The sequence below is a fragment of the Pleurodeles waltl genome, chromosome 6 (assembly GCF_031143425.1).
Source record: "Pleurodeles waltl isolate 20211129_DDA chromosome 6, aPleWal1.hap1.20221129, whole genome shotgun sequence".
NCBI lineage: Eukaryota > Metazoa > Chordata > Amphibia > Caudata > Salamandridae > Pleurodeles > Pleurodeles waltl.
Window position 1 is genome coordinate 543,135,625 of NC_090445.1, and position 22,395 is coordinate 543,158,019.

Genomic DNA, 22,395 nt, shown 5'->3' on the forward strand with positions numbered 1-22,395 from the left:
GGATCACATAATCATAGTGTATGCCAGAGATAAACCCTGAGGCAGGCACAAGTCTGTATCAGTTTAATGAGGTGCAGTCACCTGCAAAGCACCCCTAGGAAAGATCATCTTTGCATTTGGACGGAGTGTTCATTCAAAGTGGCTGCTGCTCTATTCAATTCACAGATGCACATGAAGAAGTGTCAGTACAAATGAAGATGGATTATAAGAATGTGAAGAGGGAAATGTTGGTTACTTCAGTGGATGGTAACTCTCAGCTCATCAGAGACCAGAAGCACCAGGCACACAGAAGAACATACGTCGAAGAGCCCTCTATCACTCTGTGTACCAGACCTCATTCTTGGTGTTCACACATGATAGAGATCAAATTTTACTAATACATTAGTGGCATAGAAGTTAGCAAACCTTTGTTTAAAAGCTTAACAGAGAAATCTAAAATGTGCACATTTGAAATATAGAGGACAATGTGACCTCCATTCATATTTACATCATGTTTTAACATGAAGATGTTGTGCACTTATAATTGAGTGAATTACTGATAAGAGTTCAATTTGAAAGTAGTATTTTTAGGAAAAACAGTAGAAATGAAGCATATTAAGAGTATTAAATGAACATGAATAAATCGTACTTAGTTCGAGTTAAAAGAGATTTATTAACATGAGTTACATGTGTGCAGAAAAATAAATGCATGTTTTAAATTGTTCTAATATGTTTTAAATAATCTTTGAAATGTAATAATTTTGATTTGCTTATTTGATTCAAACCATAAGGTGCACAGTAGGATTTATGTGTATTAATTGTATTAATGTGCATTTAAGTTTTCTTAGCTAGACTAGACATTAAGACTTGTTTTTGCAGCAGTAGAATAAAATTACTTATTTATTCTGTTCCTTCTGACCTAAATTAATTTCCTAGGTTGCTGACATGATGTTGAATGTCCTATTGTATTGAAGACCGAAAACATGTTTCAATGTTAACTAAGTAACAATGGGCCAGATGTATCATCAAGGCCTTTTGCGATTCGGAAACAGCGATTTTTAAGAAATCGCTATTTCTGACTCGCAAAATGCCATGTATCACATTTGCGAATCGGTAATAGCGATTTCTTAAAAATCCCAAATGCTATTACCGAATCGCAAATTGCGATCCCGGCCCATTCGCACCTATGGGCCTGTTGGCCTATCTCTGCGAATTATTTGCATTTCCAAAATTGTGATTTCTGAACCAGAAATCGCAATTTTGGAAATGCAAAACCCCAGGGTGCTGGGGGTCTATTTTTCTTTTTGGGAAATATAAGGTGCACACATGCCAAAAGGGCATGTGTGCTTTACATGTACATTTAAAAAATGCATTTTAAATGCATTTCAAAATTTTGCACATGGTTACCATCAGGTTCAACCTGGTGGTAAATAGCGATTCCTAAATGCCCAAATCGCATTTAGGAATGGCTTCATACATGTGCTAAGAAATCGCAAATAAGGAATGCTTATTTGCGATTTCTTATTTAGAGAGTCGCAATTTGCGACTCTCTAAACAGGGTCGCAATTTTAAGGAATCGCTATTTTAGCGATTCCTTAAAATTGCATTCAGAATGTCTTTCATACATTCTGAACTGGATTTTTGCATTCGCAAACAGGCATTCGCACCGTTTACGAATGCATACACCTTGATACATCTGGCCCAATATTTGTTCTAGCTGTCAAACAAGACAGGAAGCCTTATTAGTTTCATGTGAGAATTGTTCAGCTCATGCTGTGTACAAGGATCCCGAAGTAACAATCAACTAGAAAATGTAATATTTTGGCGGAACTGTATGAATTCATTGAGATGACCATGAGAAAATCCGGAATAGTTGCAAACTTGATTGTGTCAGTGGCTACCATTGGATGCTGAATCTTGTGCGTCAGACAAGCCCACCTGGAGGATCAATCAAAAAACTCATGGACATTTCTAATTAGTGAGAGACTTTTAACAGTTGAGTCAGGGTACTCCTGCTATGAGTCTGCTGCTATCTGCAGAAGCCTGAGAGCTCTTCTTGGGTGTTCATGCTATCACCCACTATCCCTCTCCCAATCTTCTGCCATATTTAGGCCCTCATTATGACTCTGGCGGTAAATCCCACTCACCGCCATGTTGGCGGCCGCCAACTTACCACCAAGGCAGCAGATATCCGTTCACCATATTATGACACACACACCCCAATCCGACAGACTACAGCCACATACACAAATCCACCAGACCAAGGGTCAGTGATAAAGTGGCAGTATCAAAACCCACACCATTATGCTAACAGAACAACTCCCATCACATTAATACCCACAAATCACCATGGGAGACATTCAACTGCGGTAAACCATTGGCTGTACATACCGCCGCGCTCACAATGGACACCCACAGACAAAACAACACCACATTGGACAATTCAAACAACACACATACACACACCACACCCACACCACTATAAAACACACACCCACAGTGCCCAAAGCCCTTTACGAATACCAATAAGTGCCACCAGACTGACTCCAAGACCATTGCGACAACCAGACACACACACCACATACACCCATACATCACTCATTCATCCCACTTCACACACTCAAACACATTACCCAACACACCCTCACCAACACACATCACATAACACCCATGGCACCACAAAGCCACCCCCGTTTCACTGAGGAGGAGTTAAGGGTCACGGTGGAGGAAACCGTCAGGGTAGAGCCACAGCTATTTGGAGCACAGGTGCAGCAAATATCAATAGCCAGGAAGATGGAGCTATGGCAGAGAATCGTGGACAGGGTAAATGCCGTGGGACAGCACCCAAGAACAAGGTACCAGCACTGCCCTCCCAGCAGCCCCTCAGCAAGTTGCCTGTGCCTGCTCACCCAGGAGGGTGGGCATCTCCTTTGCCCCAGGCACCTCAGGCCCTGCCCCAGTGAGCCCTGCTGCCCTGAGTGAGGAGGCTATTGACCTCCTGAGATCAATCTCTGTAGGGCAGTCAACCATTGTGGATACCATCCAGTGGCTGGCAGCCCAGATGCAGCGATCTAATGCATTCCTGGAGGGCATTCACGGTGGACTGGCGGCCCAACAGAGATTGATCCAGGCTCTGGCCTCCTCTCTGATGGCAGCTATTGTTCCTGTTTCAAATGTCCCCCCTCCAGCTTCCACTTCCCAATCCCATTCTCCTCAGCCTCCCCCCATCCCAAGTACACAGCCAGACGAGCATGCACACAAGACAACACCCAAGAGTGTCACAAGGCAAACACAAGCACCACACTTCATCCCACAGGCACTCACACAAACACCATCCAGTTGCAGACACAACAATATCCACTATTTCCACTGTCTCCCCTCTTCCTCCTCCTTCGCCTCCCACCTAGTTACGTCAACACTCACACCTGCATGCACTACATCATCATCCACTACCTGCATCATCACCACACCAAGCATAACACACAACTCACTGGCAGACACCTCCACAACATCCATCCACACGTCCCCTGTGTCCTCACCCACTGTGTCTGTCCCCCGTCCTAAAGTACACAAACGCAAGCACTCAGACACCCAGCAGCCATCCACCACACGACAACATACAATCCATGCACCTGCGCCCAAATCCAGCAGACAAACACCTCCAAAAACCACCCCATCATCCTCACTCCCATTACTCCTCCCTCTTCCTGCCCCAATGTCCCTAAAAAACCTTTCCTTTCCAAGAATGACCTCTTGCCTACACTTCTTGAAAGACTGTGGCCTTGCACTCCCCAGAACAAAGCACAGGGCATGTTGCCACCTCCAGAACCAGTGGGGTATTCACCCACTCGAGAGGCTGTGGCCTTGCGCTCCCCAGGACCAAGCACAGGGCATATTTTCCCCTCCAGAACCAGTGGTCTTGTTTCCGCATCCGGCTGAGGTGCCCGTCTATTTGCCAACTGATGCCCCTCAGTGTTCTCTCCATATTGGTGCAGGAATCGAGTGGGGCCTTGGACTTTGCCCTGTGGCCATGTTGCCCCTGTGAAGTATGGACTGGGCTGTGTCCCTTTATTGTACATTTGTACATAGCTGATGCATTGCCACTTCAACTTATTATTTTTGATGTTGATCTTATTACAATCACTGTAGTCAATTACTGTTGTCCTGTGTGTGTGTGGGGTGTGTGTTGTGCGTGTGAGTGTCACTCTTATTTTCTTCCCCCCTCCCTTGTGTGCTAGGTGTCTGTACTCACCGTCGTCGTCTTCGCCGGGGTTGGTGTTCGTGGTGGAGCATGGCATAGAAGATCATTGGGAATACATGCAGTTCTGGTTCCATGGCGGCGTGGTTCTTCCCTGTCTCTCCAATGGTGAGCCCTTTGAATTTTGAGCTCTGTTTCTGCCAGGCTTTTGATGGCGTTGGTACTACCACAGAAGGAGTGGTGGAATGTAGCATCATAATATGGTGGGCGGAACTTTATCTTCCACCTGGCTGTAGGCGGCTACCGCCGCGGTGACTGTTGTTTGCGCCCTGGCGGTCGGTGTGGTACATTGTCAGAGATATCACCGCCATGGTCATAATTTGGCGGTACTTACCACCAGCCTGTTGGCGGTATTGCCACCACTTTCTCACCCACCGCCAAGGTCGTAATATGGGCCTTAGTCTTTATGTTATAAGTTTCCTTTTCGTCCTAATTGCCCCATTTGCTTACGCTGTTCAGTACTAATATGCCCAACTCAGTTCTGAACTGCTGACTTATCCTACGTGCAGCCCGTGTTCTGTACTGCCTTGGTGCTGCTGTCTACTGATGTTGTGAGAAGGTGAATGCTTAGCTTGATGGAACTTTCCTGCCTGCTGTCTTATGAGTAGAGGTATAACTAAATTTGGTTTCCTTTTTCCTTTTGGAGTGTCTAATGTTATTAATGTTTAGTACACTTTGGTCCTCATCATGACATTTGCGTAAATCTCGCTTACCGGCGCGGTGATGGCCGCCAACATACCGTCGCGGAGGCGAACATGTGTTCGCCATATTATGACACACACACACTAAACCGAGAGAATACTGCCATAAACACATATCCGCCAGACCAAAGGTAAGTGGTAAACTGTGAGTACGAACACCCATATCATCACACCAACAAAACAGCCCCCTCCACATTATGACCCACGAATCACCAAGGTGGACATCCAACGGTGGTAAATAATTGGCGGTACACACTGGTGCGGTCAGAATGGCAACCCAAATACAAAACAACACAACATTGGTCAATACCAAAAATATCCACCTGACACTGATACACACACCACACACACTCACCCACAGTACTATAAAACACACACCCACATTACCCACAACCCTTTACAAACATGAAAAATAGCCAAGAGACAGCCACACAAATCACAGCAACAACTACACACACCACTAACACCCAACCATCTATCATGCACCCCACTCCCCACCACATTATACAACACCCAGTGCACAACACACACCACACAACACCCATGTCCCCACAAAAGCACCCCCGTTTCACAGATGAGGAGTTGCGGGTCATGGTGGAGAAAATAGTCAGGGTAGAACCACAGCTGTTTGGAGCACAGGTTCAGCAAATCTCCATTGGCAGGAAGATGGAGCTATGGTGGAGAATTGTTTGCAGGTTGAACGCCGTGGGACAGCATCCAAGAACAAGGGAAGACATCAGGAAGAGGTGGATCGACCTACGGGGGAAGGTACAATCCATGGCAGCAAGGCACCAGCTCGCCATCCAGAGGACTGGCGTGGACCCCCGTCTCCTCCCCCACAGCTGACAGCATGGGAGGAGCAAGTCTTGGCAATACTGCATCCTGAGGGACTCACTGGAGTTGCCGGAGCACTGGACACTTGTTATTCAATATTTACGACCTATCCCCCCATAACCGCATGCCACCACCACCCCTCACTCTGACACCCATCAGTCCACTACATCCCACACAGTGCACCAACACAATTGACTAACCTCAGTGCCAAGCCCTGCATGCCATACCCACTGCATGAACATCCCTCCCAGCAATACATGCAAAGCATGGAGAACCAACAAACCCACAATACATCACCATACACAAACAAAGGTGGCAGCGGCAACGATATAGGTGAAGCTAGGGATGTCAAGAGACATGTAGCATATTACACCACTTACATCCCCACAGGTGCCCCAGCCAATCCCAGTGGCAAGGAGGTGCCCCAACAGAAGATGCCCGCATTGATGACAGTAACTCTGGACTTCTGTATCTGGATGAACTTCCTGGCCCATCAGGGACCACTGGTCAGTTGGCAACCCGAGCCCACATCCGGTCCACCACAGAGCCTCCCCCCTCAGTATCCAACACCACAGCAACCATCCAACGTCCTCTGACCTCTGTCCCCAGGACACGTCAATCAGCAGTGTGCCCACCTGTACAGGGTCCCCAGTCGACACCTCACAGCCAAGACAATGAGGGTCCTGGGGTCAGTGACGGTGGGCACACCGTTCAGGGGACACAGGCACAGGGGGCCAGGGACACACGGAGGACAGCTGTGTGCCAGGGGGAGGACAGGCCCAGGGAACCGACTGCCCAGGAGGCACTCACCAATGTCCTGGGGGCTTACCAACAGTCCCAGGACAAGATGGGTCAGATTCTAAACATCATGCAGGAGAACCAGCGACTGCAGGAGGTACACCATCAGGAGATCATGAAAGATTTGCAGGCCCTCAACACCACCATGGTCTCCATAGCAGGAGTGTTGGCTGATATGGCCAACATCATGAGGGACTACACAGCATGCCAGCGGGCCCCTTCCATTAGCCAGTCAACTGAACAGCAATCCACATCTCCTGCAGCTAGTGGACAGGAGGTCCTGCCACAGGACCCACAGGCCACCGGCACCCCTCCCCCTGAAGAAGGTGAACCACCCCACAAACATTCGACCAGACAGAACTAGACAGATTCCAGAGACACTTGCCAAGACCAAGACCACTGCCAGGAAATGAGACTATCCTGAATGTCACCCTTGTGCTCCACTCTGTCACCTTGTACACTTTGAACTACCAATGCTCCCCTTCCTATGGTCCCTTGGACACTGGACCTGTGCTACAAACAGACTGGACCAATACCCTAGACTTACCTCTACCACCACCCCATTCCATTGCACTATTCCTTCAAAATATTTCACTACAATAAACCCCCTTGAACACAAATTGGATGATAATGCTTTATGTGACAAAAATGTGCAATTATATTAACAGTTACATCTTGTGCAATTGTCCAGAACTTTGTTATTCCATACAAATAATGGCCTGTAGCTGTCTGTAGTCAACACATCAGTACTCATTGTAATAACACCAACACTGCAAAATGAGAAGGCATAGGTGACAGTCAGTTGAGATGCAAAGTAAGAGACTGCCATGATGCTCCAGCCACACTGAAAAGATAAATATTCAGAGGAATGGTCCGCTCCACTGTTTTATCTGTGTGTCATTGGAAATACTGTTGTATGACTGATGTCCTGGCCCACACCTCATCCTCTGCCTCCTCATTCTCACTGTCCTCAGGGTCCTCTGCTGCCAAAGGAGGATTTTCACCCTCCTCCTCCTGCAGATAGGGCACATGTCGTCTGAGGGCCAGGTTGTGCAACTTGCAGCATACAACAACCCTCTGGCAGACCTTCTCAGGGGAGTAGCACAGGGATCCACCTGTCAGATGGAGGAATCTGAACCTGGCTTTCAGGAGGCCAAAGGTTCACTCAATTATCCGCCTGGTTCATCCATGAGCATCATTATACTGATTCTCAGCCGCTGTCCTGGCATTCCTCACAGGGGTCAAGAGCCACAACAGGTTTGGGTAGCTAGAGTCACCTGCAAGAATTGAGGTACAAACATTAACCTTGCACAAAGGTATGGGGGATGACTCCTGAAGGCATACACTGACATGCATTGGGTGGGGACTCAGACTCACCTATTAGCCACACCCTGTGCCTTTGTAGTTGTGCCATCACATTTGGTATACTGCTATTCCTCATTACGAAGGCGTCATGCACCAACCCAGGATACTTGGCAGTGACGTGGGAGATGTACTGGTCAGCCAGGCACACCATTTGCACATTGAGTGAGTGGAAACTCTTCCGATTTCTGTACACCTGTTCATTGTGCCGGGGGGGGGTGGTGAATGCAGTATGTGTTCCGTCAACGGCCCCAATAATATTTGGAATATGTTCCATTGCATAGAATCCAGCCTTCACAGTGGCCATTCCATTTGGGGGAAAGCGATGTAGCTGCACATGTGTTTGAGCAAGGCAGACAAAACTCTTGCCAGCACTATTGAGAACATTGGCTGTGACATTCCTGCTGCCAAGCCCACTGTGACTTGGAAAGAACCAGTTGCCAGGAAATGCAGCACAGATAGCACTTGTACAAGAGGGGGAATCCCAGTGGGATGACGGATAGCTGAAATGAGATCAGGCTCCAATTGAGCACAAAGCTCTGTGATTGTGGCCCTGCCCAAGCTATAGGTGAGTATAATGTGCCTGCCCTCCAGTGTAGCCAAGTCCACAAGGGGTCTGTACACGGGGTCTTGTCTCCTCCTCCTATTCCTCCACAGTGGTATGTAGCTAAGGGACACAAGAGTGAGAAGGGAGTGACAAACTGAACAATGGAACCACCACCTTAGTGTAACTCAACATGTATATAATTGAACAATGTAAATGGCAATGCGTGTACAATTGACAGCAATGACGCAGTTTCCAATTTCAGAATGCTGATCACCACCATAAAATGGCAAACGCCTGTCCTGCATGTAGGGACAGTTGGAAGTGATGTAACTCTGCCGGCATTGGGCGTCATGGCGGAAGGCGGTCTTGCACCACTGTGCTATTCCTCATTGGCTTACATGGGGCTCTATGGAGTACAGTTTCCAATGAGGATCATCGGCAGCGGTGACGGTGTACACCGCCACAGACATGACCGCCATTTTCTTTCTATAACCTCACTTTATTCCTGACTTTTCACAGGACAACACCTCCACTGCATGTGCTGCTGAGACCTGTGTCTAGAACTTGCCATGGCCCATGTGACGGGAAAGGGCCCCTGCCTTCACTTCAGAGGAGCTGGAACGCCTGGTGGACATCTGTATTGGCCTCCAGACAAACAGGTGAGTACACCGTGGGGACGATGCATGCAACAAGGTTGCATGGAGGTGTGTGTGCTGGCAGTGTGTCATTTGTGTCTGGGGTATGTCTGGTGGTAGTGTTCATGCAGGGCTCCAGGTGATGTATGTGACAATTGAGGGGACATGGTATTTGTGGGCCATATGTGTGACAGGCTGGATTGAATGATTAATGGTGTCCTCCTGTCTGTATTTCCTCTGCAGGTCAGCACCCATCAGAAGAAGGGATTGTGGCGTGCCATTGCCAAGGACGTGCAGACCCTAGGGGCCGATAGCAGGCAGAGCACCCACTGTAGGAAAAGGTGGGAGGACCTGAGATGCTGGGCCTGGAAGACCGCGGAGGCCCAGCTGGGGATGACGTCCAAACAAGGGAGAGGTGCCCATCGGAACCTGACCCCCCTGATGGCCCGCATACTGGCGTTGGCCTACCCAGAGCTGGGTGGGCGCTTGAAGGCAGCACAGCATCCACAAGGAGGTGAGTACAGTGTGTGAAACAACCATCTTTGTTGCCTGGCATGGGATCCTGGTGGTGGGTTTCAGTTAGTGGGTGCCCCTTAATGCCAGCTCAGTCATTGCTATGTGGTCCTGCTCAAGGTAAATGGGTGTATTGCAAAATCTTGTTAACTAGCTAAGTGGCATTCCATGTCAGACAGGGCTTAGTGGGTCCCAGAAGGGGTGCAGATGGTGGTGGATGACTCTCATCCTGCTGCGGTACCTAGCCAAAGGAATGCCAGTGTGGTGCATAGTGCTCAATCTTGTTCCTGTGTGTGATGGTAATGTGTATGCCATCTGTGGTGTTGGTGCTGTAATTGACCCAGTTCTCCCTTTCTCCCCCCTCTGTTTTCTTCTGTCATCCTGTCCATGTGTGCATTAGCATCATCTGACGGAGGAGCAGGGGCACCGGTGACTGAGGGAGCTGCATCCTACAGGACCCAGGAGGCTGAGTCCACCGATGCCGAGGGGACCAGTGGGACAAAGGGTGAGGGGAGCACCAGGGCGAAGACAGGAGGTGACAACACTGACTCTGATTCCTCCTCTGATGGAAGCTCCATGGTGGTGGCAGACACCTCTGAAACCGCTGCAGCTACATGTACAGCCGCCACCCCCTGTACCAGCACCGCCCTCCCAGTAGCCCCCGCCAAGTTGCCCGTTGCCTCTCACCCAGGAGGGTGGGCATCTCCTTCGCCCCAGGCACCTCAGGCCCTGCCCTAGTGAGCCCTACTGCCCTCAGTGAGGAGGCTATTGACCTCCTGAGATCCATCCCTGTACCGCAGTCAACCATTGTGAATCGCTCCAGGGGCTGGCAACCCAGAAGCAGCAATGCAATGCCTACCTGGAGGGCATCCACTGTGGGTTGGCGGCCCTACATAGATTGTTTCAGGCTCTGCCCTTCTCTCTGATGGCAGCCAGTGTCCCTGTTCCTCCAACTACCACTTCCCAGTCTCCTCAACTCCAACCCATCCCATGCACACATACAGACAAGCAAGCATACAAAACATCACACAAGAGTGGCACAGACAAACACAGGCAGCACACTTCAAGCCACAACCACTCACACAAACAACAAACAGTTGCACACACAACAACATCCACTGCCTCCACTGTCTCCCCCTCCTCCTCCTCATCCTCTTCCCTCACAGTCACATCCGCACTCACACCTGCATGCACTGCATCAACAGTCACCACCACCATCACCAGTGTTTTTTCAAGGAGACCCAGGCAAAACCCCCTGTCAGCGGCTCCTCAATATAAGTGAACCCCATACCCTTTGTGTTTTTTGTGCAGTGATTCCGGCAGGCTTTATTTTTTATTTTTTATGTCATCATGTGGTGGGCGGTACCTTGGCTTCCGCCTGGCTGTTGGTGGCTACCGCCGTGGTCAGTGTTGTTAATGCCCTGGCAGTTGGTGTGGAATATTGGCTGTCTATGGGAGGTATCACTGCCATGGTCATAATTTGGCGGTAGTTACCGCCAGCCTGTTGGCAGTATTACAGCCACTTTGACAGTCACCGCCAATGAAACTTTATTAAGTTTAGAGTTTGATTTGGTGTTTAAATTATTCACGGTGTCTAGAATTGTTTACAAGTTATATGTTACTGATTTGCGTTGACTTAATCTTCTAGTGGTGGGATGTTATGGTGTCTCATCAGAGCGCTTGTGATTTCTGACCCTGAGGTGGGAAGAAGACCTCCGCTGGTGCTTCAGCCATTTTGGTAGCAAAGTTATGGTTTCGTCTTATGAGGAATCGGAGTTTGTCCACCGTGTGAGTTGTTCTTGTGAAGTGTAGGGGTTGATCAAATTCCAGTGTTGTATTACAAATATAAGGTATGTGTTTTGAGTAGGTTTTGCAATGCTTTTGACTAAATTGCGGTTAAGTGTAGTGTATGAAATGATTAGAGAGTTTGAGCACTCCAAGTCAATGAGTAACGAGTTTGCATACTCCAAGTAAGAGTGTGGGGTGTTGGTGTACTCCAAGTGAATGTTGCTCTTTGTGCATAAAAATTACCCACGTGGTTGTTGTTGTTTATGGGTCCTGTGAGGCCTAAGACTCCAGAGTACTGCACAAGTTTATGGAGACACTTGGTCAATTTATTGTCTGCAGTGAGTTGTTGGTCGATTGAGCGCTGTTGACAATACCAGTAGATTTCCTTGAGTGTATGAGTTGTTGGTTGGTATTTAAGTGAATCCTGAATGCACAGGGGGAACACGTATCACCAGGAGTGAGATTTGCAGGTCAAATCTGACTTGCGCATGTGCGAAAGGCACAGTCAGGCATGAAGCCATACAGCTTTTAACGTGTTTGAGTGCTACCCGTAGAGAGCAGACAGTTTTGGTTTTGTGCTTGTAATATTTGCATTTTAGGTGTTTACATGAGAGATGCATGTGACAGCACTGAAATGAGTCACAGCTGCCGAGTGAAGTGAGTGTGACGTCATTCGGTCTGCGCTGGGATAGGTCAGTTGGTGATAAAAGCCACACACGGATCGGTGGACAAGACTGTGCTGTTATAGGTTGAGAAAAGCTCATGAAAAGGATTGCGGGGTTGAAAATTACTTCCTTGTTTTGTAGAATTTGTGTTTGTGAATTAAATTGGCCTAAAAATGAAGTTTTTAAAAGCTTTAAGTAGTGCGCTAAGAGGAGATGTTTTTATTCCAGTTAGGTAATGAAGGAAAAAAGGAATTTCGGCATGTCTTTGGGTAAATCAATGGTGTAAAATAACTGAGAAGGAAGGTAACTTAACTTTTCCTTATAACAGAACTTTTAATTTGAGAGCATTAGAGAAACTGAGAAGGGTGTTCTATGAGTCAAAACCCCTTCCTAGACCTGCACAGTTTGAAGCACTTGCCATTTGGGAATTAATTGAGAGACAGAAAGAGGCTCATAAATTTGAAAGGAAAATGAGGAAAGCAGAAGAGACGTTGGCAGAAGCTAGATGGGATGAGGAGCAGAGAATGTGGAGAGCAGATACATTAGATGCAGTGAAACTATTCCCAGCAATTACACAGGAAGGTTTTGGAAGTGTTAAAGCTAAAGCCAAAAAGAAATCTGAAGAAGATCCAGAACAGAAGTTAGGTGAAAACAAGTAGGTAGTGGACACTGGAAGTGATTTAGAGGTTGAATTTATAATTCAGTTGTTGCAGAATCATCCCCCGCCAAATAATGCAGTTGAATCAGTAAATCAGAATGTAGTCCCGAGTATAGTCACAGCCCCAGTTACACAAAGTCAGGTTCAGATTACCCCATAAATACCTACTGCTAATATTGCACAGGTGCCAGTGGTTTATCCGACAGTTCCAATTGCTAATACAGCCCAGAATGGCACAGTTTCAGTTATGCCACAGCCAATTCAGAATTCAGGAAAGACTCAAATTGAATCAATGCCTAATGATCAGACACCTGCACAAATTGTGAACCAGAGACAGACAATGCCAATGTATTCCCCAGTAACGACACCACAGAATGTTGCACTGAATCAGTCAAATCGGACTTGTGGTACAGTATTAAATGGCAAAGGTAAAGGATTAATGTTCCCATGTAGTCAGACAAATTTGTCAAGATCAAATGCATTGACAGTTCCAGTGACAATAGATCCAGTTGTCCCGTTGTATGCCAAGAGTAATAATGAGAGTGGTCCCCAGATTCCAAATTAATTGTTAGCAATGAATTCTCCTTTTGGAACTAATGCAAAAATAGAGACAGTGAGCATTACGGTGCCAGCCATGACCCCTATGACTTATTTTGGTTTTAACCAGACATGTGATAAAGTAAGTCCAATAACTGATGTGACATGTCCCCCATGCTCTACAGGCTCATCTGTATTAGCTCCGGAAAGGATATTGAACTAATACGAGGTTTTGAACCAGTCAATGTGACTGTAAAGTATAACATGACCCCATAAGTAATTGAAGGAATTGAAAGAATTACTCCAATAATTACAGACCTTGTTGAACAGGGAGTTCTAAAAGAAGTAGTGGGTAGTCCATGCAATTCTCCTAAAATGGGATTATGAAAGCCAAGTTGGAAATACCACATAGTTCAGGATTTGAGAAAGATTAACAAAATTGTGGTATCCTGGAGTCCTGTGGTGCCAACTTCAGGAGTAATTTTCCTCCACATTCCATGCATGGTTTTCTGTTACTGATTTGTCATTGGTTTACTTCTGGGTGTTTTTACATGAGGATAGTCAATTTAATTTCTCATTCAGATTCGGTAACCGTGTATATTCATGGTGCTGTACTCCACAGGAGTTTTCAGAATTTCCCTTCATTTTTAATCAGATTTTGGAGAACAACTTAGACTCTTTAATCATGCCATTTCAGTCTGTTTTTGTGATGTACATTGATGATCTGATGGTTGCATCTAATACACTAGAAGCTTACAGACAAGATACCATAGTGTTGTTGAATCATCTGATTGAAAACGGACATAACATTTCCCGACCAAATTACAGTATTGCCAGAAGGAATTAAAGTATTTGGGTCACACAATTGAGAAAGGTGCAAGGAAAGTGTCCCAAGAGAGAGTTGCAGTTATTATGCAGATGAATCCCCTAGTCACTCAAACAGATATCAGAATGTTTTGGGGGATGGTGAGCTATTATCGCCAATGGATCCCAAATTTTCAGTGATTTCCAAACCACTGCAGAAGTTAGTGCACAAAGAAATTACAGACCCAGTTCCCTTTAATGAAGAATATATTAAAGCTTTCACTGAATTGAGAAAGTATTTGTGTTGAGTTCCAACCTTGGGAATGCCTGATTACTTGAACTTTTTTCACTGTTTTGTCTAGAACATGATGGTTGTGCTCTTTCTTTCTTGACAGAGTTGCATGTAGGAATGAACAGACCCATGGCATATTTTTCCACCACAGTGGATCCTGTCACTGCAGCTTTGCCCGGCTGTTTAAAAGCCCTGGGCGCTGCTGGTGTACGAATAGATCAATGTGAAGGCATTGTGATGGGACACCTTTTAGCTGTTTATGTCTCACATTCAGTTGATGTTCTTTTAACATGAACAAAGACCCAATATTTGACCAGTGCTCATCTCACCAGTTATGAGTTATTGATTCTTGGTTCTGCAAATGTGACAATTAAGAGGTGTCCTGTGCTAAACCCAGCTATATTGTTACCTATTAATGTTGTCACATAGGCTCTCATTATCCTAATAAGACTCCTGGATTCAGGCGGCAGAATCACTTGTATTGCGAAGGACTGAGTCTAAACCCACACCAGGTGACACCTGTCAGCCTAATCTGGGTATTGTTCCGGCTAGCTAACAGTGCCTCATTTCCACCCAAGAGTAGGGATGATTGGGCAACCGAGCGCCTGACACAAATGACTCCGCAGGGAAATCATGGTCACTCAATTCTCATCTGTTTCTCTCAGTTATATTAGTCTCAGTTATGCAAGGACAATCAGAGGCAGGTTATAGTTCAATAGGGTTTTATTGAAGTATCTGCATTTTAGGTAATAAAACATGCATTGCACTAACTAGGACGATGAAGCATGACAGGATTAAAATTGTGACAAGGAGAGTAAAACATAAAAATAACGCTGCCATATTATCACTACGGTTCTTCAGAATAGTTCCTAACTAGACTATGCTAGAGCACAGCATGTTAAGCTCTAATTCTGCCCTTCAAGTTCCCCTGGGAAACAGCTGATGTTCCAAGAAAGGATCCCCACGTAAGAGTGTGTATGTTTCTGTGAACATTAGAGACAAAGCGTACCAACCTATCTTACTGCAGCCTTGAGAAAAGCACAGAGTGAAAGAAATGTCTTGTTTAAGAACGCAGTGCTGGACACAGTGAAGAACAGCTAGATAGAGAAAATAAAACAAGACAGCAAATGTGGCTATTGTTAAAATAATAAAAACAAAGCTGAATAAAATATATTTAGGTTAAAGTGCAGGCCTAGTTTGCTAAAATAACATGTATAAAGCCATAGCTAAAATGGCTACACAACACCCTCCCTTTGCCTATTCAAAGGTGGTTCAAAGCCTAAGTGTAAATAAAAGCTACTAAAATTCAACCTAAAGGTTATATATGGGAATGCCACTAATGACAAGTTAAAACGACACTGGAGCATGTATTAGAAGGACAATTTAAAATGTTTAAGTGTGGTGTCAAAAAAGCCAAATTTCAAAAGTCATAGTTATTTTGGAAGTTGCCAATTGAATGAGGGATAATTGAAACAGGATATCTTCCAGTTTGGCAGGTGGTAAAGTAGGAAGTTCATCGTCAAGGAAAACCAAGGAGCATTCGTGTTCCATAGCCTGAGCTCCAGCCAAGGCAGCAGCATTCCGTGGTATGCCCAACAATGAGTTTAGAGCTGCATAATTCACGAAGGGCAACTCATATGCAGCCTCCCGTAGCAAATGCACCTTCAACGTGCATGTCTGGTGATGAGCCCTCAGCGAGAACATCAACATATCAGCGTCCAATGAAAGCAAGCTCTGCGTAGAAAGAGAAACTTTCAGTGCATGTTCAAATGAGCACTAGAGGCACCCAAACATGTGCTGCACACAATGCAAAACAGGTCTGAATGACAGAGACCAGTCACGCTCCAATTGCTCCAGGAGTGATGCTCCAAAGTACTGCATCATGCTTTCACGACACAGCTGCGCTGGTGGAAGCGCTTTCAGTCCTCCTTGTTGCAATGGAACAGCCATTGAGCAGAAAAAGTAGCAATAGCAAAATGCCACCTATTATAGCCAAAGTTATCGGAAATCCCCTGAAAATGCTGGAGAATATTGAGTGGACTGCTGAAGGTATTAAACCGAATACAGAGGAGAAGGTGTGAACAAAACCAGAACCAACCGCCTTAAAGAAATTTGTGATTCCAGTAGTACTGGATGCATTAAATATGCGTCCCATGAGCTCACCAAAGTGTCTCAGAAAGTTAGTACTTAAAAGGGACTGTATCTCTGCTGATGACCTCACAACCTATAGCGCATAGGTCTTGCGTGCAGATGTGAGCACAACATGTTTTTGAAACAATTAAGCCTTGAGTCTGCTCAACTTGCAAAATTCACATTTGAAGTAGCCATATGGGACCAAATCTCAGCTACTTCCCTCTGTTGTGTAGGAGGAAAAAAGACATTCCCGCAGCATGTAACTATTTTAGAGACCGAAACGACATAAACTATTCTGGCTCGCATCCCACAACAGTTTTCACTATTGAGGAGGACATAGCTGCCATTCGAGAGCACCTGGAAAGCAGGTCTAATCAAGGGGACTGGGACTCCCTTCAGGTAAAAAGCCAAGTTTGCTGCCAAAGCGTTGCACACCCCATGCAAGGACAGCTGTTTACAAACCATCACATGGCTGACAAAAGTCACGCATTCAGTTCTGCTAAGAAAGACCTCTTTCATGCCACTGAGACATTTGTACGAGAAGGGTAATTCCCACACCTCACGGATGTAGCTATCTCCTAGCCTTTCATATCTGCCCACTGGAATGTATTTTAAGCAGGACATGAATTTAAGTGTTGAAATAGGCAGATTAATGATCCCGTGAATTAACCACTCAGCAGATGGTATTTCAGCCACAGAAAAAGGCAATTTCTAGTTTGCCAATATTTAACATGATATAAGTCGCTTCTTTCTTAGCCATTAGTAGTTGTTGTGGCATTAAAATAAATGTAGAAAATATGTCCCTTGCGTTAACGTGTTGCCAGGGAATGCGACCCGCCTTCACTGTTTGTAGTGTCCAACCTAACTGCATAATGGACCTCAGTTGACTCTGTTCATTGTGTAGAGAGGACATGTCACTTTGTATTATGTCTATTGCAGAAGAAACAATGTTGTTTATGGAGTATATTCGGTCGGACAGGATATTAATCCCATTATCCTCAACAGTTAATGCTTTCTGTAAATTTTCCATATCTATTTGTCTCAACCAGGCAGCAGCTTCTTGTTGAGAAAGCTTCCAAATTTCATTATAGACTGCATATAAGAAGTGCTTTCTGTGATGTTTTCTGGGGCCTAACAGAAATCCTGTAAGTCAGTGTTATTGGACAGGAGACTGAAGTGTTCTCTAACAGCATCTAGTTAGGAACTCTTCAACCAATTGTGGCATAGTTTCCCTACCCTGTATATTGTTACTATACCCGCATGTTCAGATGACACATACCGAGGGTCAGCCCTACTTGTTCTAAAACTCCTGAGGAGTTTATAAAATGTTTATGACACCCATTGGTATCTATTGGCCACAATAACCACCCACCAGGATGTGAAAGTGAAGCATTAAGCGTGCCTTTCTGGACCCATTCATCAAGCTGATCTTCAGTTGCATTTATATACTCTTTCCATTTGTAAAATTTTGCAGGGGCAGGGATACTGGGTGCATTCAAATCCTTAATTTTTGCACAGCCTAACGAGCTAGTCTGTTGTACAGTATTTAAAAATATAGGGGGTGATTCTCACCCTGGCGGGCGGCGGAGGCCGCCCACCAGAGTTCCCCCCTCCAAAATACTGCTCCGCGGTCGCAAGACCGCTGAGGGTATTTTGGGTTTTGCACTGGGCTGGCGGGCGACCGCCAAAAGGCCGCCCGCCAGCCCAGTACAAAACAGCCTTCCCACTAGGACGCCGGCTCAGAATTGAGCCGGCGGAGTGGGAAGGTGCGACGGGTGCAGTGGAACCTGTTGCGTATTTCAGTGTCTGCAAAGCAGACACTGAAATACAAAGTGGGGCCCTCTTACGGGGGCCCCACGACACCACATACCGCCTCTGCCGCCAGGAACAGGATGGCGGTATGGGGTGTCAGAATCCCCATGGCGGCGCAGCTCGCTGCGCCGCCATGGAGGATTCTACAGGGCAGCGGAAAACCGGCGGGAGACCGCCGGTTTTCCCTTTCTGACCGCGGCTGAACCGCCGCGGTCAGAATGCCCTGAGGGGCACCGCCAGCTTGTTGGCGGTGCTCCCGCCAAACCTGGCCCCGGCGGTCCATGACCGCCGGGGTCAGATTGACCCCCATAATTTGAACAGGTATCAGACATGCTCTAAATAAAGCTCCTTTCCACTTATTTGCCAATTTTGTGTTCCCCACACACTTTTTAAGTCAATCAACTTCAACCAATATTCATAGCCTTCTATAGGCAACCGGGAAACAAAGGAATCTGAATAAATGAATTTTGTATCTGTGAATAATATATGTACATTTTCCATAAATGGCAATTTGAAATAATATGGCTCAGTATTTTAACATTGTGCCCAGAAAAATATGCACATTTTTCAGAATATGTTTTAGAACTCCCTTGTGGTGGAGTCGAACAATGTTCCCATTGTGTGTAATTAAAAATATTTTTCGGGGTACTTGCTCTGTGAATGAAATGGTGTCCATAATAATTATAGCAAACAATGTCACCATAATTCTTTTTGGATTAATAAACATCCTCACTTTTGAATACAGTAAAATACTGCGATTCAGTCATCATGGAATCAACTGTTTTCGCATCCCAGTCATCAGTAACTACTCCAAGTATTATTACATCGTTCATAGAAAGTTTAAACACATATGGTATTTGAATGACCTCTTTGAGGCTGTATTTATCAAATGTGACTTTATCCCAAATAATCCCATCAGGAACTGGTATAGTGGAAGTGTTCACTAAAGACAAGTCTCTGCGGACCTTGTGAGAAATAAAATTGGGTTTTAGGACTACATCTACCAGTTCATCTATAGATCTTTCAGGAAGGTAATGACCATGTATTAATAGAAAGAAAGTAATAAAAAAGCCAGTCCAAAGGAGGGAAGATAATATAGTCAAGGAAAGCAACAGATAGTTCCAAGGGAAAATAAAATAATTAGTTTTAAGCCATTTTATCAGCTTATAGGTTTTTGGCAGTTCAGGTGTAGAAGAGACAAATGAGTCTGAAAAGGTGTCATTGATGTTGGCAAAGTATCCAGGAGCAGTTCATGCAAAAACTGGAGCCGTATTTGAAGGAGGAGAACTGGTAGGGGTCTCCTGCAGTGGTTCACTGTAAATGATGCCATCCGTCTGTGTAGAAGTTGAATCAAATCGATGAGCAATTTCTGTATTACTTGTTAAAATTGATGTTAGTGGAACTAATGAAAGATCATTTTCCACCTTCCCCAAGTTCGGAGAGGTGTTGCGTTGCTGCTTAAGACTTGTAGAGGGACATCTTGACCAGTAGTGAGAGGGATTCGGGAACTACTGGTTGTTCCTCTTGGTCTGCTGTGCAGGATAAGCCACATGGTGTAACTTGACATTGTCGATGGAGACAAAATTATTTTCTTTAGCACCAGGCAACGGTGTTAGAATGACAGTTCTGGTACTGTGTATTCCCAGGACTGGGAACGGTGCACGATTTATGGTGTTACCTTTAGAATCTCTGAACCCATTCTGACGCCTGTAATGCAGATGTTCATTGAAGGTCTGGACACAATAGTACGAATCACAGACAACCAACGTTAGCTGTGCTGGATCCGTATGTTCCAGTGCCATCACCAGACCCTTTAGCTCTGCTAGTTGGGCAGTGCAATCCCCTAGTGTTTGCATGAAGGTATGTCGTGGATAGAACTTAGTATCCTCCATGCAGCCACTTACAACTGCACAAACAGCGGAGTATTGGTGCTTTGTGCCTATTGCAGGTTGTGCTGAGCCATCGGTGTACATGACTCTTTGATATTGATCAATAGGCAATGTATTTGCCGGAACTGGGTATTCTAGTTCATACTGCAAAAAATCTTGTGTTTGTAATTTTGGGTCAAAAATGTAGTCACCATCAGTGGCTGTCAAAGACGTTGCCCATTGAATCCAACGTGGTTCTAATCCTTTAGTGTTTGGAATGATGTCTTTGGTAACAGGCTCGAGAGCTGCGATGAGAGATACGACAATAATGCCTTTCCCTTGGGCCAGTGGTCTTTTTTTTTATGACAGCCATCTGAACAGCAGTGAGACTTTTCTAAGTGGGAGCAAAACGTTGTTCTGCTGTAGAGTACAAATGTAATTTGTATGCAATCTGGACTGTCTCACCCTCATTGAATGTTACATAGGTGAAACTAATAGCACCAGCAATTACTCTGATGACCAGATGTTTTTTATTTTCCCATGTGTGAAAGTGATGTGCTGCAAACTTGTCTGTTTGCAAAGCTCTGAGAATGCGTGTGTGTTCGACTGTCCAAACTTTACTGGAAAAGTCGGGACGTATTAAGTCATATAAGGGTTTCATGCGTGAAGTGTAATATGGAATGTAAGCTCTGCCAAAATTTAGGAAACCCAATAGTGATTGGATTTTTTTAATGGTATTTGGAGGTTGTGACTTTGTGCATTTTTCTAAGAATTGTGGTGCAAGGCTCTTTCCTTCACTTGATAGTTCTTATCCCAAAAACAGGACGCTAAGGAAGGCTATTTTTGTTTTCTCAAAATTAAATTTGTAGCCGAATTTAGCAAATCCCACAACAATGCGGGCTACCCGTCTTAGATGTTGCAGTAATTCATCATCCGTGAGATAGATATCATTTACATAGGACAATGCTTCAGGGTCAATGTTGTGTAATATTGAAGCCACACGAGCCGTGAACAGTCTGGGACTGTTCTTATACCCTTGTGGTAAACTACAGAATTTTTACTGAGAGCCTAATGCGCTGAAACTTGTTAAGTCACTTCACTCAGGCGCTATATTTTGACAGAAAAAATGCATTGGAAATGTCCAGTGTTGTTTTATATTTTTTTGCACACTATGTTGTTCATGAGTGCTGTGCTGTGAGAGTTCTGTAGAGAGTATGTGCGTGTATGACCGTTCAAGTGTCTGTAATCTAAGACTATTCTGTACAGTTTAGCTACTGGGAATAAAGGATTATTCATTGGTGACACACAGGGTTCGATTACGCCCTGGTACTCTAGTTGTGTGAGGATTTATTGAATACTGTGGTTGAGGTTGGGGTTGATTCTTGATTGGAGTTACACGATAGGGAGAATCTTTATCCCATCCTACGTGGTTGCAATATAACGCGGGTGCCTGTGCCAATGCCCAATCAATGGCGCAGGATTCTGCAAGCTCATCGGGAACAAGGGGCGAGAAAGGTTTAATAACATCTTCCCCATATGAGCAAGTATGGACAAATTCAGGTGGCCAATCATTTTTAGCCAGCAGAATATCATATATATTTATGACGGGGTCCCAAAAGATTGCGTTGATTGTGCGTTCAATGTCTCCTTCTAACTGTAACTTTACTTTATACACCCTATCAGGCATGGAGACACGCATGTCCGCCTTTTCAACTTGTAAGAAGTCATCAGTTGCTTTCCCCTCCAGATGCTCTTGAAGATTCTGGCGAACTATTGTGACCTCTGCTGCACTGTCTAGCAGAGCTAGTTCCCACGTGTTGTTCTTCAATACAGCCCTCTTCTTGAGTGGCATGATGAATGGCAACTGCCACCACTTTCTTCTTTCTAAATTGGGGGTTTTGTTGGGGTAGTTTATTTTCTTTTTTGACAGAAACTTCTGTTGAGCGTTGTGATTCCTGTCTCTATTTCACATACTCAGTTCTTCGCTCTGACCGCTCACCTCTCTCACTGCGTTTTTCCTGTGAGTTCTGAAAGGAACGAGATTGGCGTGTATCAGTATATTGATATTTGTCAGGCGTTTTTATATTATCTCTTTTTCTGAGATTATATCTATTCTGTGGGGTCTCCGTATGCTGACATTCTCCCCTTTCTTTTTTAGGTGTTGGTTGTTTTTTAGACCCCTTAGGAGCTTTCTTGGTAGAATCTTTATTA

At 45.3% G+C, this 22,395-nt stretch overlaps 1 protein-coding gene across 1 annotated transcript in view; it reads left to right on the forward strand.

Moving 5' to 3' along the window:
* The window catches only part of LOC138299964 (polymeric immunoglobulin receptor-like), a 309,847-nt gene that overhangs the window by 30,504 nt on the left and 256,948 nt on the right, over window positions 1-22,395 (forward strand). The window lies entirely within an intron of this gene.